The sequence below is a fragment of the Carettochelys insculpta genome, chromosome 22 (genome assembly GCF_033958435.1).
Source record: "Carettochelys insculpta isolate YL-2023 chromosome 22, ASM3395843v1, whole genome shotgun sequence".
In the NCBI taxonomy this organism is placed as follows: domain Eukaryota; kingdom Metazoa; phylum Chordata; order Testudines; family Carettochelyidae; genus Carettochelys; species Carettochelys insculpta.
In genome coordinates this window covers 24328898-24346357 of record NC_134158.1, presented here as the reverse complement: position 1 = coordinate 24346357, position 17460 = coordinate 24328898, and the positions used below count along the sequence as shown (strand labels likewise).

At 49.5% G+C, this 17460-nt stretch overlaps 1 protein-coding gene across 2 annotated transcripts in view; it reads right to left on the bottom strand.

Moving 5' to 3' along the window:
* The window catches only part of LOC142024381 (leucine-rich repeat and fibronectin type III domain-containing protein 1-like protein), a 372892-nt gene extending 356362 nt beyond the window's left edge, over positions 1-16530 (bottom strand). For both annotated transcript variants that reach the window (XR_012648459.1, XM_075016339.1), the window contains exon 1: positions 16298-16530. The gene's annotated coding sequence lies outside the window, so the exon portion shown is untranslated. The remainder of the gene's footprint in view (positions 1-16297) is intronic.
* Positions 16531-17460: the final 930 nt, after the last annotated feature.

The window sequence follows — 17460 nt, the reverse complement described above, 5'->3', positions numbered from 1 at the left end:
CGCTGTTAGAAATGTGCACCTTCTTTCCCGTCTGAATTTATCTAGTTTCAACATCCAACCATTGGATCATGTTAGGACTTTGTGTGATAGGCTAAAGAGCCTTTTAGAATCATATTTTTTTCTTCATGTCATTACTTAGAAACTGCCCAAGTCACCCTTTAAACTCCTCTCTGTTAAAATAAAGATTGAGCTCCCTGAGTCTATCCATGGCAGAATTTCCAATCCTTTAGTCATTCTAAGGGCTCTTCTCTGGACCTGCACCAGTTTATCAACCTCCTTCTCCAGCTATGGACAGTAGAACTGGATGCAGTACTCCAACAGTTATCACGCCAGTGCCAGACAAAGAGTTAATATAACCACCCGACTCTTATTTGAGCCCTCCACTCCAAAGATCACGTTAGTCTTTATGGCCACACCTTCACATGGGAAGCTCATGTTCGGTTGATCACCTGCTGTGATCAACAAGTCCTTTTCACAGTCATTGCATTCTAAACAGTGGGAGGAACTATTAACTTTTACAGGCCCATCCTCATCTACCCCAAAGACACCCAACAGCAGCATCTACCCATCACATGAAGCCAGTCACTGTGTGGATTTCAGCTCCTATCCAAAAATAACAAGGTTGCAATGACCCTGCTACCTTAGATAGCATTGACAAGCCAGTGAAGGTACAAGTTTTGCTTTCAACCTTTCCAGCATGTTCAGGATTAAGGGAACATATTCTCTTTCCACACTTTCAGGATGGTTTTATACACTAAAAATTTCTGCTTCAGCAGCTAAGCAGGAAAGAAGTCAGCCCAGAGTGCAGCTGGTTCAGAATTTGTGGGCATGCTACACAGGGAATCCACACCAGAAACTCAGGTTTACTTCAACTGCAGGCAGACAAGAGTTTTGCACTTTAAATCCACTATGACATGAGAGCAGAATGAAGAAGGAAGGTCAATGGAATGGAGAGGCAGGGGATGGAGAGATGAGAGAGCAGGTTTGTTTCTTGCACAAAAATTAGATAGTCATTTAAAACATGCAAATGACAAAGGTGATTGTGGTGGTTTCCCATGCTGGACTTCATGGGGCGAGCTGGTGGCGAGAGCCGGTTGGCAGCCCTCAGTCAAGGGATTTTCCCATCTTTTTGTTACTTAGCTTTGCAACCTTGCATCTAGCAGCAGAGGCCCAAGATACCTGTTAAAACCTGTTAAAATGCCTGACCAGAAGGCTGCACCCTTTCCTTTCAGATCGGGGCATGCAAAACACGGCCTGCAGGACACTTCCAGCTCGTCAAGCCACTGGAGCCTCAGGCGGGCTCCCTGCTCTCCCCGCCACCACACATCACTCAGAGCAGCTGGCTGGGGGAACCACGGGCTTCTCTGAGCACCCCTGCAAGCTGGGAGTGCGTAGAGAGGGCTCTGGCACTGCCCCCAGCCCCACCACTGATCGGAAATCAGCCAATGGGAGCGGCCTGTTTGCAGGGCATGCAGGCTGCCAAGTACCCTCCCACACTGGCTCATGGTGCCCAGAGAAGCAGATGGCCCTGCAGCTGGCTGCTCTGAGCAGCACGTGGGGGCAGGGAAGGCAAGAAGCCTGTCTGAGGGACTTGCTGGGCTGCTGGACAGGAGTCACCAAGGTAAGTGCCTCAAGGCCAGGGCCTGCCTTTGGTGCCCCAGCTTCCCCCTTCCCACAACCCTCTGCCTCACTTGCACTCACAACCCACATAATCCACACCCTCTGCATACCCACTCCTGCACCCCTGCTCCCCCCCCAGGCCCTGCGTCCCAATCCTCTGCCTCTCATCACAACCCACATCTCTGCACCTCTGCCCCAGAATGCAACCAGGCCCTGCACTCCCTCCTGCATCCCCATGGCCCCTCCAGACCCTGCACTCTAATGCGCTGACCCAGGTCACAACCTAAACCCCTGCACCTCTTCCTTCAGATTACAACCCCCTCCAGGTCAGGAACCTCTCCTGCAACCACACTCAAACTCCCTCCAAGAACTGCACCCCCTGCACCCCCAATCCCTTTCCTCCTTCACCCAAACTCCCTCCCAGACCCCACCCCCACTCCTGCACCCCAAACCACTACCCCAAGCTCCCTTATGCACCCAAACTCCATTCCAGGCCCTGCACCTTCTCCATTAGTATCAAGGAAGAGTGTGCTCCTTCACCGCTTACGGAGTTCCCCACCGCTGTTCTAAAATACGGGTCACACCAGAAAGACATAAGCTTTTGTGATCTCCATGCTACCCATCATGATGTACTCTACAAGAGAGCATGTCACAAGACCATTTTGAAGTATTGGCTGGCACAGAAGGTGACATTCAGCTTGTGCAGAAGACAAGCAAATTGGCTGAAGTGCATAGGCCCCTTTACACAGCAGTGATTTAATTCAGATTGCCACATAACTTGGCTAAATTTCCAAGACATTCTTCAATACGCCAAGATAACAAGAAGAACAAGCGTTGAGGCATGCACCAGAAATGGTTGTTTCCATTTCAATAGTTAATCTGAATTCAAGCTTAGAACTACCCTACTTTGTTATTTGCAAAGGCCTAGAATTAGGTGCTATCGTGATCTGCATTGAGAGTTTAAGTAGATCCAAATTTCTTTCAAAAACTCGAACAGGACAGGAGACCCTTCTGAAATCAGAGGTCATCTGGGGAAAAAAAAAAAAGCTAGCAACATGAATTTAAGGCAGACTCTCATCTATTAGGCATTACAATCCAAAATGCTGCCTTTTTGCATTGAAAAACCCATGCTGCATATTCCAATTCTATTTCACATACATTAGTTTGGTATAAACTATGGAGGTTTCAATTTAAGCTTCATATTGCTAAGCTCATTGTAACACCCCCCTCCATATGCCTGGACTCTTTGAACAAGGTGCAGAGCAGGGAGGAAAGAAGCTTGTGGAATACCACACCTCTGTCCTGTGCTCGGCTTAGGAGAAACTAAATCTACTAACCAAAAGTCTCTTGTTCCAGCTGGAACAAGTTAAGGGTGCTGTGGTTAGAGTCACAATCGGCACCATGGTCAGCGACTACAGCTCTGCATTTCTCCCTCAGATGCTGACTTGGTTCCCCCAGTTTAAAGATGCTTGCAGAGCAGATGATCCATTTGCTCCACTAAATAACCTTCCAAGGGCAACAGCTTCTGAATAAAAGTGCAATTAAAGGGGTTATCATGGTGCCAGTCCTGTGAACACTTCAGCTACTGAACTCCTCTCAACTGCTCCCATGAGCAGAGCTGAGGGAATAACTGATTTTTTGATTGGATCATCAAAATGAAAAGTCTGGGAAAAAATATTTCTAACCAAAAACAATAAAAAACTTAGATAAGGAAAGACTTTGGTTTCTGACTTCCCGTAGGGGAATATAAACATGCAAGAGCACAATGAATTTTCATGCACCATCAGTGCAATGAATTATCTGCTTACTCGGAAACCCACAAACTCCATGCCAAACCCCTGACTTCTACGACTTGTACTGAAGGAGTAACTCTATTAGCTGGCAGTCCAGCCATTAAAGAGATATACAACACACTATGTGAGCATGCTGTATCCTTTTAACTGCCAAGTTACATCGCAAAATAGCACATCCCCAATACACATGCCAAGGCAGTGTTATTCTGCACCTTTCCTCTACGTGTAGGTCTCAGGCAGACACTGGTTCAGATTATTCCTGTCATGAGCAGAAGATTAAAATTCCCTGGGCAGAGAGGCACATGCTAAAACACACTGTAAGTCTGGGTGCAGAATGCCAATCTGTGGTTCAATACATGCAGGCCCAGAAGAGCCCATCACCCAGTGTTTGGGCAGCAGCAGAATCCCCTTCAGTTCCCCTACCTAGGGGCTTCCAGGATTCAAACCTCTGGCCTAAAACCAAGGTTTGGCCCATGGTCTTGATTTTATGTTGTATAAACAAAAGTAAAACACCGTCAGGCAAATTTTAAAGAATTCCAGAGACATTGTAAGAAGGTCACAAACCAGAGCGTGTTACAAATAAAACCCATAAGTGAGATTCCAAGCACATGCTCAAGAGTCGTCTTTCCTGGCCGAGCCAGTCACAGAGCCTGTCACACATGAAATGATGACAGGAGCACCTGTTTTTATGGGACTTTGAAGAACAGAGTTCTACTTCGGCAGTTATGAATCAACAACCAAAGCTGGAGAGGGGAAACATGCAAAATCAGGCCTTGCAAGCCTTCCAGTTTTGCTCAAAAGGACATATTTTTCACTCTTCCAGCTTAGAATGACAGGCGCCCGCAGGAGCTTATTGCCTGGTGAGGAGTTTTCTTGGGTTTCTAGTGTACCACCTAGAGGTCAATGCTACATTATTGAAAAGGACTTGGCACTTGCTCTGCAGCACAAAAAGTGGTTGGTTTTGCAGTTTCTCCCCCCTTAACCCCGTCCAACACACAGAACTTAACAAACAAATGGAATTTTAAGTGTGCTCAATACGGGAGATAATTAAATCTTACAATAGAGGCTCTGAAGAATGAGCTCCCGCTGATGATACATACGTGCACAGGAATATATCTTATCTCCACCATGAACCTGACATGCCGTTGCAAGACGTGGCAATTTCTTCTACCAATTAATTACGAGAGACCTGATATTTTGCATGCACACACACACGTGCTCTCACTGCAAAGTCTGCCCTGTTTTAATCCCTGAAGCAAGTTCCCTTGACTTGTTCAGTTCCACCCCTATCATAATGAGCACTGGGGCTCTCACATGCCTCTTATGAGAAGCATCAAGGCTCTAGAGACCCATTCTCAACCACACAGAACATGGCCCTAACAGAGGATTCCAGAGAATTCTTTTCCTACACAGCTAAGCCCTAGCGATTCTGCCATTACAGCTTTCACCCAACTAAGGCAGAGCCAGGGAATTCCTGGCATGTAGCAGCATTAGCAAAGGGAACAGGAGATAGGCTGAATATCAGCACTTCAGACATACATATTAAAGGCCACAGCAACAGACACTTCTCAGGGGAGGAGGAGGAAGCAGCTGCCAGGAGCTAGCCCAAGCGCTATTCACAGCCTCCTATCAGGAATCAATCTGTGCTTTCCACACCATGGTCAGACTATGCATAACGTGGTTAAGATCAGGATCCATGCAGCTATGCTCCTCTGAATAAAACACTGCCCTTGGCAGCTACAACTATAAAAAACTGAACAGTAAAACACAGATATATTGACCATGCCTATGAAGTCTGTATCAAGGCCCAGGAAGCTGGGAAATACCTCCAGAAATTACCTGGCAGAAAGTCCCCTGCTCCCCTCCCCCGCCCCACACACTTATCACAAGGTTATCAGTGCTCAATGCTTTGCCATGAAAAAGAGCTGGGCTCTTTCTGGCTGTCACTAGCAGGCAGCACAGTTTAATGTCTCGGTTATGTAAATTAAAGTAGGGCATCCATTAAAAAAAAGACAAGCAACCTGTGAGGTATTCTGTCCAATAGGATTCCAGGAGCAGATGCACAGATGGAATTTCTCTGTGAATTGTTCTGAGATGTCTCAAAATCAGACCACCGTAAGATGTAAAAAATCCAAAACACACAATATCCCTCTGGGTGCCTAAAGTCAGGCTCTTAAAACAGATCTAATTTCAAAATGTTCTGGGCGTCTACCACTCTCCTTGACTTCAGGGGGACGGGTGGGTGCCTCATGCACCTTTAAAAGCAGAACAGTTTTATTTAGGAACCTGACATTATACTACTCAATGTGGAAGCACTGGCCATTTATTTCTAAAAAAGACCTTAAATGACAGTTCATCTCAACCAGGGCAGCCAACAGACTTCACTGCGCCCCAGAAAAGGGAGGTGGCAGCTGGACCCTTGAAGAGGAAGGCTGGCGGCTTGCCTCCCCAGCCAGCCCTTCAGCACCGTCAAGTTGTCTTTAATTATTTTTTCCCTTAAATTTTACCATGTGCACAGTCAGTTCTCACTCCAGGTTACCAGGATGCTCTGATGCACTAGCCGGTGGGCCCATTGTAAAAAAACTGCAGCTTTCAGCCAGCTACTGCAGAGCCAGGAACAGCAAATATTTTGTGAAGGTGAGAAGGCACTGAAGCTCAAGAAGGGTGCATCAAAGAAAGCAGCACAAAGAAGTAAAGGCCTTCACAACCTTGCTTCCTCTCTTGCAACGGCTCAACACCCACAGCCCTGCACGGATACAAAATCTGTATTCGCAGCCAATCCAGGAGCCACAAACATGGGGTCTGCACCAGCTGCATCATCAGATTTGCAGGGGATAGACAGAAACTTGAGATCTGCCACAATCTGCAAACACAGTCCATGGGGGTCCAGATTTGCAAAGCTCTCCCAGTGTCCAACGCTCACCAGCCTTCCAATTCAGCAGCACACCTGCACTGAATGAGGCTCCAGCCCACTACACTGGACCCATCAACCCCCCTCATTATGCAGCATGTGTGGCTGCTGCAGCTCCCGCAGCTGATGCATGGATTCCTCTGCAGAGCCAAGGTGGTGCAAGATGGGCTCCGGGGAGGGGGTGGGGTGTCCTTTGTCTCTTCTCCTGGGTAAGCACAGCTTGCCAAGGGCACACGCGGGTCTGGAGCAGGTCTCATTCCATTCACCAGAGGGCAGCAGTGGTACACAGAGAGAGAGGAGACAATGCACAGCTGGCTCCCAGCAAATCATTTGCCATGTCAGGGTAAGTCAAAGCCTCCCAAATCTCCAGAGCCCAGCAACCCACACTCCCTGTTGTCATCCTGGCAACTCTGCCTAGAGCCTCAGAGCACGGACCGGGAGCAGCACTGACAGCCTCCACCACTATGCTGCTAAGAGCTGACTCTGGAGCCTGCCATTGGCAGCACAATCAAAACCAGGCTAGCAAACAGCAGCATTCTTGACTTGCTCTGTCCCCCACATCCCCAGGCTTTTTACAAGCCCAGCAATCACTTCCTCCACAACGAATGCAGCAGATGCTTAAACTGGATAAAGCAACAGCTGTGAGGCAGGATGTGATCCATGCTGGTATTAAACTGCATATGTCCAGCCTCCAACACTTGCAAGGACCACAAGAATTCACAGAGTATTTAATTTCTGTATTAAAAGACATCAAAGCAATCCTTAACACCTGCACACAGAATGCATTTTGTTATGTGCATCAGTGTGGGGGTGATGTGCAACCACAGGAGGGCTGTTCTGGGGCTGGGCTCTTCCAACTGCAACTGGGTGGGGCTGTGGCCTGGGAGTAGTCCTGTGGCCTGGCTGCTCTGGCTACAGCTGCTTTCAGGCTCAGGAAAAGACGCCTGCTTCAGGCCATCTCTCCCCTGGCCACCTGGTTGGGGGCTAGGTTGGGAATGGGGTGGCTCACCTCCTAACCCTGCACAGGTGCCTGGAGTGCCTGCAGGGGGCTAAGCAGGCAGGGGTGGAGCATGAAGACAGCCTGCCACTTGCACCTGCCAGCACTCGGGACAGGAAAAGAAGATTTTTAATCTGCAGAAAGCACAGCACCATGGCACAAAGGGCTCCGTTTTCTCCCCAAACTAACTCATTCATTCCATGCCCCTGCCATCCTCTGTATTTCTGCCCCTCAGCCCCATATCAATTAATTATGGGTCTCCCAGCCCCACATCATGTCCTCTTGAGCCCCCAGCTCCAAACTAACTCATTTAATATTGCCCCACCCCAGCTCTCAGGCCTGCCTCGGTCCTCAGCTCCACACCACCCCAGCCCCACCCCTGGCCACTCAGAGCAAGAAATTGCTCCCCAGACACTGCCAAGTCCCACCGAGGGGGGGGCGGTGTGCAGCCTCAGGATCTCTCCCCTCCTTCTCCCAGGCCTGGAGAGCTAGGGAGAGAAACACCCCCGTTCTCAGTGGGAGGCAACGGAGAGAACAGAGCAGGCCAAAGAAATTCTCCCCACCACCGTTTGCAGATTGTGGCAGATCTCAAGTTTCTGTCCAGCCCCTGCAAATCTGATGATGCTGACCTGTCCCATCCAAAGCCCCCTCCTGGGTCCTGAGTACAAACCTGAGTGGGGGAGGGTTGTGCCTGCTTTTATTGGGATGGGAATGGGGAAAGCAGCCAGTCAGAGGCAGGATTCCCCACACACTACCGGGGGGTGTGAACTCCAGAGGTTAGCAGGTCTGCTGCTGTATCAGCAAAGCACTTCCTGTAGCCCCTGGGTTTCCCCCTGCAGGGTTGGAAAAGAGGGTGGCCTGCTCCTGGCCTCACTTTTCTCCCATCTTACCCTTCCCCCACCCTCGCAGGAGGCATTGTGAGAGGCCCTAGCTTGCACAAGGTGCTGTCCTCCCACCCATTCACAAGCAATTGATCATGCAGAATACAGAAATTATAAGAATAAGTGGACCAAGGAAATGTGCTAAACACACCACGGGGACGGGAGTACTAACAATTAGATACCCGGGGGGAGTTACCCAGGAAAAAAAAAAACAGGGAGCACCGATTCACCTGCCTGCAGGCTGCCCAATAATTAGAACTGCATAATCTGCAAACCTCAAACTGCAGTGGAGAAAAAAACAGCAAACTCTCTGACTTGTAGCTGTACAATTCCAAGAGCTTAGTTTTCACAGGCTAGAAGCCCTGGGACCTCCACAGACTAAGTCACTATTTTATACCACATAATTTCCAAGATCAGAGCTGAAAAATGAAATGGGTGTTTGCCAATGAAAGATTATGCTCCAAATTATCTGTTAGTCTATAAGGTGCCACAGGACTTCTTGATGTTTTCCAAAAAAAAGTTATTCATTAAATATGTCAGAAGTATAAATACAGAACAACCCAAACTGCAGATAGAAACTCACTGCAGCAACATGAAATGTACCACAGTTTGGGTCTCTCACAATTTGCCAGACTAGACTATTTGACTTTCATCTCTCATCTATAGAGCCCTGCATGGATACCAAATTTGTACCCACATCTGAGCTGTAAATATGCAGCTACCCATGGACACAAGGTGACAACCATGGATTTGCAGGGTTCTGCTTATTTAGACACTTATAGGTTGATAAAATACTGCCATCTGAAGGCTTTTCTACTGCCCTTGTAAGGGATGGAACAAGTATATCCCCCCATGTTCACGTCCATTTAACCCACGAGTCTATACATTGGGGGGAGCCCCTGTAACCCCATATTCCTGCTCAGTATGTAGCTGTGTTAATGCCTATTAATTATGCCATGCGATCCATGAGAGGAAAGTTATGACTTGGTGAAGTCATTTTTTCCACCTAAATACTAATATGATCAGTCAGCAGCGTTATATAGTTCTCACTAAAATACGCTGTTTGGGAGATGACTCTGAAGGGACAATGACAGGGGAAATCGCCAACTCCCTGCATGGGTGCTGTTGGTCAGACATCACCAGCTATTGTCCAGCAAGGGAGCTAAAATGCAATGACTCACTGGCATGAGGCCCACCAAGGAGCTACTTAACCTCGCAACATCCACCTGACATGTCTGGAGTTGTACTCTCCAAGCACATAGGCAGACTAAGGGTATAAAAAGCAAGCCCAGGGGCCCTCGCTTGTCCTTTCTCCTGCCCTCACCTTTGCTGCATTCAAGAACACTGAAAAGACAACTCCAACAGAGGAGACTGGCCCAGGTTTAAGGGACAAAGGATTGCACCGTACAGCAGGGTGAGAAAAAAACACTTAATCTAGCTGTTGCCCAATCTGGTCGGATTGAGTCTATATTATTGCTGGCCCTGTACACTGACACTACACTCATCCCTCACTATATGAGCACATTTGGTTCCTCACTTTTTGCTCATAGGCAAAAACTCGTAAGAGGGACACTAAACTCCCATTAAAATACAGGTAAAAGTCTCTGATTGGTTCCAAGTGCTTGGAGTGGCAGCACGTGGCGCTGCTTTTGAAAGGTAAGTGAACCTGAGGTTGTGGGGGGTTAAAAGCTGGGGCCAGTTTGGGGACATGAGTGGGAGGGAGGGTTAAAACACAGTAGGGGGTTGGGTCCGCGGGGGGCACGAGGTTCGGGCTGCTGCAGGTTGGGTCTGTGGGGCCAGCGGGAGGGTTAAGGCTGCGACGGTTTTGGTCTGTGGGGCTGGTGGGGTTAGGCTGCAGTGGTTTAGGTGCACAGGGCCAGCACAGGGGTTTATGTTTCAGCTGCTGGGTTGCACGGGGCTGGCAGGGGTTTAAGTTGCTGCAGTTTGGGTGCGTGGGTCCAGCGGGGGGGTGTTAAGTTTCGGCAGTTTGGGTGTGCAGGGCTGGCGGGGGGTTTAAGTTTCGGCAGTTCAGATGCGCAAGGACAGTTTAAGTTTCGGCAGTTTGGGTGTGCGGGGCTGGCGGGGGGGTTTAAGTTTCGGTGGTTCGGGTGTGCGAGGGGGTTAGGTTTTGGCACACTGGTGTCTGCAGGGCTGGTGGGGTGGAGCCGCTGGGAGGGTGTAAGACTCTCATTAATGGGGAGCGTTCACTCATTGAGTGAACCAGGGGAGGTATATGTGTCCCTCATTTAAGCGAGTACTCGTAAATAAAGTACTTGTTTAAGGAGGGATTAGTGTATTTATAGACTCATAGAACAATAGAGCTGGAAGAGACCTAAAAAAAGAGACCTAAAAAAGCCATCGAGTCCAGCCCCCTGCTCTAAGCAGGACCAAACCCATCAGATCAGCCCCGCCAGGGCTTTGCCGAGGCGAGACAAACACCTCCAGGCATGGAGACTCCGCTACTTCCCTGGGTAGAGCATTCCAATGCTTCACCACTCTCCTAGTGAAAAAGTTTTTCCTAATGTTCTAACCCCATTAGAAAACATGCTTTAAGCAACTTCCTGCCTCTCACTTCTGTGTCACATTATTACTGCAGTCCTTACTCAGACAAACTGACAGTGGGACGTGTCTGGGGAGGACGGCAGTACGAACTGGGCCCTACAGGTTTGTAATTCTCCCTTCAGGAAAACACTCTCCACAAAACCACTCCAGAAAAAGTGCCCCAAGATTGCATGTGCTCAGTGACTTTGAAGCACAATTTGAGAGGAGAGAAGCCAAAACCTAACACATAAGGCCCTTACCTAAAAGGCTGAGACAAACCAACAAAACACATGGTCAGAAAACTAACATTTCTAGCGTTCACCTAGCATGGCTCCCTGCTCCCTCTCTCTTGCTCCTGGTCTGCTTCCTTCTCCTGTTTATACAGCCCAGGCTCAAACAAGCGCCCCTGTATTTTTAACATCTATGGGAGGAATAAATTTTGTTGTGTACCAAAGCATGTGCACCACCTATCGTAACACATGCTGTCCACCCTGGGCAGCTGTGGTTGCTCTGCTAATCAGCTGGGAGGCACCTGAATTGCTCCTGTGCAACTGCCCAAGCACTCAGCTTACAGGGAACACTGGCCCCAAGGATAAGCCAGGTACTCATTGATTGCAAGCAGGCCATTTTAGCTGTAAGTTTCAAACTGTTCCTTCAACGGTGTAATACACCCCACCACCTAAGTCTGAATGTGCTTCCCGGAAAAAGAACGCATTTGGCTGTTGAGACTGAGGATAATCAGGAACATGGAAGTGAAGACATGTATGGGGCTCACGTTAGCAGCAGGTTATTCTCCAGGAAAGAACAAACCTGAAAGCATCTCAGGCAATAACTGAGATGCAAATACTGGGCTGGGATTTCTCTCTCTGCTTAACACTCCCTTTCGGATACTGCTGGGTGCCAAAGAGTTGCAGCAATGATATCAATGATTTAGTTTTGATTTTAGCGAAATACAGTTATTGGGCCTTGCATTGGATTGTATTGAGCACACATGATTGGGCTAAATAGAGGTTCAGTGAGTCTAGAAATGTGTGTGGAAATGTGATTGTGACTAACGAGATGAGAATATGCACCACTTTCAAAGGACTTCTGTTCCAGAGGGAACTGTCACAACTGGGCTGAGCAGTGCCAATTTTTCCAGACTATTTGCTCTTCCAGAAAAGGGCATAAAACCAAGCCTGGATGAGAGGAGAACAGTTTCTCTTCATTACAAAGATCAGTGCAGCCCCTCTTTAGAAATTATGCTTGAGTTCTCCTTTGTCCAATTCCTCACAATACAACAGAATTTCACGTACTGTAGACTCAGAAATGTTTCCCCCGTAACATTAGCGCAGACCCATCTGGAACATGCATGAACAGGATAATAACCTTTCCATTTTCTGAAAAGAATACGATGAAAAGTCTCTGATGTAAATTAATTGCCTCTCTACCCCAGATAACCCTTGAGAAGGCCGGAGACAAAAAGGTCCTAGGCACTTGGAAGGATTACAGTTCTTGCCTGGCGGACAGCCTATACAGCTGGCATCTGATGATGCTGAGACCTATGGATGGGGTTCAAGAGGTGGCAACTTTGGGACTGGGTGCTGCCCTTTTTGGAATAGGCAGGGCTGGCAAGTCACCAGAAGGGTTATGTAGGGATGAAAAGAGCTGCAAGCACAGAAAAAGGCCAGGAACCCTACTTGGAACTATGGGGAGTTCCTGTGGCTAATGAACTGGGATTTGGCCTTGACTGGAGTCTTTGCATTTCCTGAGCTGCAAGGTCCAGCTGGCCCCATGTCTGAAACATGGTTGTCATGGCTTAAATATTCAAATGTATTCAGTGATTTGGAGTAATAAATTATACTCTGGATTCTGTACATAACTGTTCCTCAGCATAGCCAAATGCACTTTATAAAGAAAGCAGGCAGCATGATCCCCATCTACAGATGGCAAAACTGAGGACCACAGAGAGGAACGAACTTACATGGCAGCATACTGGAGCAGCTGGGAGTAGAATGCAGGTCTCCCAAGTCCCTGTTTAGTGCTCTATCCTTCTGGCCATACTGCCTGCCAATTTGAAACACCTGAAGGGAAGACCAAATTTTCAGACTATACTGACCTCTAACCTCTTTCAAGTGCTATCTTGGGTTCCCAGAATCCTGAAACGTAGGCCTGCATGTTTTTAGCTTTGTAAAAAGGTAAGTGATCTAATCTGCTTGATCCCAGTGATGTGCCAAGTAATTATCACAGAAGCATTTCATTAACAACCTCCAGTAAAACTCACTTCAACACCCACCAACAGAATAGCCAGCTAGAAAAAAAATTAAAGAAGAAAGCCAATTATTTTTCCTGGGAAATTGGGGCGGAGGGACAAAGAGATGGTGTTTTTGCTGAAATTTCCCATAACATTTTTTCAATTAAAGAAAAATTTGTGAATACCATTTTCTGTAAAACAAAACACAAAAAATTGTTTTCAATTTAGAAAAATCTGAAAACCCAGTTTTAAACCAAACCCTGAAAATGCCTGCTAACCACCTTTAGTATGTTTTTTAATTAAAACACAGAATCACTTTTCACCAAAAACATTTCAATTGGCAATTTCATTAGAAAAAGAAGAATGGGCAATTTGACATCAGAGCCCTTGGTGTCTTAGTCTACCTGGTCTTCGTGTCCTCAGTAAAGTTATGCCAACTAATTGCCACATACACCCACCCCAAGCTCCCTAAACGGTGAGAACTGCCTTACCTGACCAAGAACGTGTGCTGCTGAGGCCAGCTGGAGCTGGACTGATCAGTTCTACCCAGCACAAAAGTGATACTCCAAATTGTAAACTTGCTAACTAATGAATACTTCAGACAAGCCAGCCTGAGCTGCCAGGTTCTGAGCTTCCAGAACCAAGTGTTCCTCCAGGCCCTTGGGCTTCAGTCACCTAGACAGACCAGTGAGTAGAAACTTGACAGGAGCTGAAAGATGTGGTAGCTTTCAAGTCTTGAAATCAATACTGCAGGTCTCTCTAAAAATACAAAGCCTAGGAAGACCGACTTTAAATTAAAATACATGATCTTGCCCATCGCTGTGGCTCATATCCTGAGACCAAAAAACAAAAACCAAAGGATGAAAGAACTTAACCGTGAGCTGTAATACACAGGGGTGAACCATACAAACTGCTGGCAGAAATGCATTCTTAAAGGGTGTTCTGCGAATTGTGAATTCTAAGACAATGCATGCATCACATTTCTAGTTAGAACAAACAACAGTTCCCAATGACAAGCTCTGGTACTCTGGACTTCAGATCAGACCCTGGAACTACCACATTCAATGATGTCACAGAATTGTATGTGTAGAGTACATCTGGTGAGGTATTGGTTTTGAAAGACTTGATCTGTTGGACACCGATAGTCTGTTGAAGATGCTGTTCAATTTCCACTGTAAAAATGAGTCTCGGACCAATTCCCACCGGGCACAGGACTAGAACACAGAACGGGCCCCCTTGTGGCAATCTCAGCAAGGACTGAATTGGTTTAGAAAATTCTTTTCATCACAGGCTGACAGGCAGCAGGACTTGCAATGTCTGTGCTGTCACCAGTTCTTTGGTGAGGCTCTCAGACACCGGCTGCAAAGCTAGCATCTCTCAGCAACGCTAAATACACACAAAAATCAAAGCACCACTTCACAATCTGAGAAGAACTGTAACCAGTTGCCTTTAAAATGTGACTTGCAGGGTTTACCAGATAATCAAGTCTCAATGCAGTCTAATATCCTTGGGATCTATAAACAGCCACATTTAAGTCTACCATGATGCTTCCTCATTCTCCCAATATAATGAGTCTCAACTGGTTTCTAAGAAGAAGCAGCCAGCGTATTTTGTAGAAGCTTTCCTGAACAGAAGTGATTTGGACATGCACTCACATTTTTATGGAAGAATCTATAAATATGTCCCTCACCAGTTCAGAATGATTTTCTATCAGTCAAGTCAAAACTGTATTTTAGCCCAGTCCCTGAGCTTTTATCTGAAAGCCATCTTGTACCAACAACCAATATTTTAATGCAGATCATGGCATTTGAGTAGAAGCACTTCATCTTTCTTCTGACCAGAAAGGTGGGAAAATCAATCTTAACTCCAGCTAAAATTTTATTAAAGAGGGTGGAAGACATCTTCAAGGTTTAATGAGGGATTAAATAGCATACATGCTTCACACAAGTCCAGACGTCTGTGCTTGCAGCTGCAGGCTACAGAAGGAAAGGAGTCACCAAAATAACCTTAAAGGGAAAGCATCATACATCTTTAAACCAAACTGTCTTTGGTAACTATTCAATTGTGATGTTTCAAACTCAGCTAAAGAGCCTCATTGCCTCCAGACATACCTCTGGTTGTTTTTGGAAATTACACTCTCAGTGAACAGTCTTGGGAGGCTTCTTGCTATCTAAGCAAACTCAGTCCAAGCCTACGATCTCTGCTGTCATTTCTTTTTTTTTACTATTATACACATCACCTTAGAAGGTCTCAATGTCAATTCCATCATCTCCTACATGAAAACTGCAGCATGCTGCAGTTGCAGGATCATTTCACTAGTGTCAGACACAAACAAACCTGAAAGGATGTTCAAACTGAATATGAATACAACTGATATATTAAAAACATGTCAACTGTGATCGATTTACATTGCTCCACTTCGTCCTCCAACCACACAAAACATGAGCCTCCCATAGATAACAGCATTATCTGGCTTACCAGGATTCCTCCCCTTCAGCACATCTGATGTAACCCTGGAAGTGGAATGTTAGAAACTTTCTGCATATATTATATGCAAAAATTAAACTACTGACCCACAGAGGCACAAACAAAACCACCAAGTCAATTCTTATCAGGCTGGGGTTTTGGCAGGTCTTGGTTTTTGCACGCCCGTTCTAAAAATTAACATTTTAAACTATGAGGCACCAATAATTTAAACCAGAAATTAAACAAGGGGGAAAATGAAGGTGCCTGAGAGAATTCGAACTAAGAGCACTTCATCTTCGCCATCGCAGATGATCAAGTTACCAATTACTAGGAGCCTTATTCAGTGCAAAATCGAGCCCGGCTGGTCGCTGCCTGAGAGCCATTCTCGCTCGGCAGCAGGTGTCGGTAACGTTAAGGTTGGGTCTCGCTTCTCGTCGGGCAGCGGGAGCGGGAGCCCCGTCACACGCTGCCACAGCAGCACAGGAGGCACCTTTGCCAATGACAACGCACTTTACCAAGCGCGGGGCCGGGCCGGGCCGGGTCTGCTCGGCTCACCCCGCCCCAGGGTCTCCACCTCCTGGCGGGTGCGGAGCAGCCGAGGCCGCCGCAAGTGTAAAAGCAGCTGCTGTTTGTGCCCCGATAGCGGAGCCGCCCGCCCTGGGCCCCGGCTCGCGCCCGCACCACCGCGCCGGGCCGGGCCGGAACTGCGGGGGGACTCGGGCCCGAGCGCCCCCCAGCGCCGTCCGCCACTTTCCGCAGCGATGCGCGGCCCGCGGGAGGGGCCGGGCCGGGCCGGGGGGACCCAGAACCCGCCGCCGCCCCCGCGCCGCGCCGCGCCGCCCGGCGGAGAGTTACCGTGCAGGCAGGGCCGGTGCGGGCCCCGCGGCGCTCCGGAGGCTGCAGCTGCCCGGCGGGGGCCCCGCGGCTCGCTACGGCCCGAGCGACGGCCAAGGGCATCCAGCGCCGTCCGCGGCCGCCTGGCTCCCGAGCGCGGCTCTGCCATGCGGCTCGGGCCGCCGCGGGCTCCCGGCGCCGGGCGGCGGCTGCGGCTGCTGCATCCCGCTCCCGCTCCGCTCGCTCAGCGAGCCGCGCCCGGCCGGCCGCGGGAGAGGCGGGCGCCGAGCACGCGCGGTGGCGCCCGCCCCCCGCCCGGGCACAGCGCCCCCCGCCCCTCCCCCGCGCGGCCGCGCCCCCCCCGGCACAGCGCGCCCCCCGCCCCGCCCCTCCCCTCCCCTCCCCTCCCCCGCGAGGCCGCCCTCCCCGCCGCCCCCCCGGCACAGCGCGGCCGGTGCGGCGGTGCGGTGGGGTGGGGTGGGGGCAGGGTAGCCTGAGGCCGTGTCCGGGCTCCTGCTGCAGGGGCCGGGAGCCGGGGGGTCTGTCTCCCGGCTGTGTCCCCATTGCCCTCAGAGCCCCTGCGGCGTGCGGCCAACTGCCGGCTGTTACCCGGGGTCCCCTAGGGGCTGTGGGGGGGCTCGGGCTGTTACCCGGGGTCCCCTAGGGGCTGTGCGGGGGCTCGGGCTGTTACCCGGGGTCCCCTAGGGGCTGTGGGGGGGCTCGGGCTGTTACCCGGGGGTCCCTAGGGGCTGTGGGGGGGCTCGGGCTGTTACCCGGGGTCCCCTAGGGGCTGTGGGGGGGCTCGGGCTGTTACCCGGGGGTCCCCTAGGGGCTGTGGGGGGGCTCGGGCTGTTACCCGGGGTCCCCTAGGGGCTGTGGGGGGGCTCGGGCTGTTACCTGGGGTCCCCTGGGGCTGGGGGGGGGGCTCGGGCTGTTACCTGAGGTCCCCTAGGGGCTGTCGGGGGGCTCGGGCTGGGACACTTTGTAGGTGCCCCATTTTTCCAGAGCTGCTCAGTGTCAGCAGCACCAATGAATTCAGCTGGAATTGTGGCTGGTTGTTGCCTTGATTTGGGCACCCAGAAACTAGAGGGCCCCAAATCACTCATTCCTGCTCGGAGCTCTCCCAGTCCGGCCTGAGGAGACATGCTAGAAGCACGGCTGTGTCGGCTGCTTTGCAGCTGCTG